The 1,133-nt window shown below is 39.6% G+C and overlaps 1 pseudogene; it reads left to right on the top strand.

Annotated features, from left to right (window-relative positions):
* The first annotated feature begins 355 nt into the window (after positions 1-355).
* LOC134913757 (5S ribosomal RNA) lies at positions 356-474 on the top strand (annotated as a pseudogene).
* Positions 475-1,133: the final 659 nt, after the last annotated feature.

The raw sequence follows: 1,133 nt of genomic DNA, 5'->3' as shown, positions 1-1,133 counted from the left end.
ATTTATTATCTATAATTTTCCCTACGATATTATTGTACTTTGTGACAACCTATACTTTTTTTTGCATTTTTTTTGCATTTTTTTGCATTATTTAATTGTATTTCCACTCCAATTATTGAGAAACATCAATTTAAAATCAATTCCATTTCTTCATCTGTCTCGTGGACTCTCATCCTCGATTCACGGAGCACAGCCACGAAAGTGGGTGCTGTTGAACCGTGCCTAACGTGGAAAGCAGATCCACCTATTCTTACTTATCTTCTCATTTCCTCTCCTTTCTAACTTCTTTCTATCATTTCCTACTGAATTATTTCTTATATAGGTGCACTCTCATTGGCGTGCTGATCATACTATCCTCTACTATCATACCACGCTGCCATCGCCCGATCTCGTCCGATCTTGGAAGCTAAACAGCGTTGGGCCGGGTTAGTACCAGGAAAGGAGACTACCTGTGAATACCTGGTGTTGTAGAGTAGGAATTGCTTCCTCTCTGTGTGAGAAGAACACGCCAATAGCAGTATCACCACTATCTCTTTCCTACATTTTCTCATCTAGTCAGTGAATGTTCAGTGCAGATCAATGTTTTTTCCATTTACAATTATGGTATTTGTCGAATGATTCAGGTGCTAGAGTCTGGTGACCTCCAAACAGCTATATATCTACTTAATTTAAGTGATTATAGTTGGAGATTTATATATTAATGCTTTGACCACTCCACGGTCCTATCAATACAGTTATCTGTACTGGTCAGGGGAACAGGTGGTATGGCAATTCTGTGTCTACAAACCTTTCCAATCACTCTTTAAATGAAGAGACCAGAACATTTTAACATTTTTTCCGAATTCTATATTTTTTTATGGATGGTTTAGATGGGTAAAATGAGCTTATATTATTACTAATAAAAGTTATGTTTTAACATTCTTTGATATATCACATACAGCACAGGAACTTTTTTCCTGTATAGAGTGCGCCCACACAAGAGCCTTCTTTCTCTCCCTTGTCAGTTCAGATAATGGCAGGGCAGGTTCAGGAGTGTTTACTGGTGCTCCAGTCTTCGGCACGTGGTGGCTGAATGCCGAAAGTGGCCCGCAATTCTTCGGGCCACCGACAGCATCTCTTGCATGCCCCTGTCG

The sequence above is a fragment of the Pseudophryne corroboree genome, chromosome 4, assembly GCF_028390025.1.
Source record: "Pseudophryne corroboree isolate aPseCor3 chromosome 4, aPseCor3.hap2, whole genome shotgun sequence".
Lineage (NCBI taxonomy): Eukaryota > Metazoa > Chordata > Amphibia > Anura > Myobatrachidae > Pseudophryne > Pseudophryne corroboree.
The sequence above is the reverse complement of the archived record's forward strand: the minus strand, read 5'-3'. Positions and strand labels throughout refer to the sequence as shown.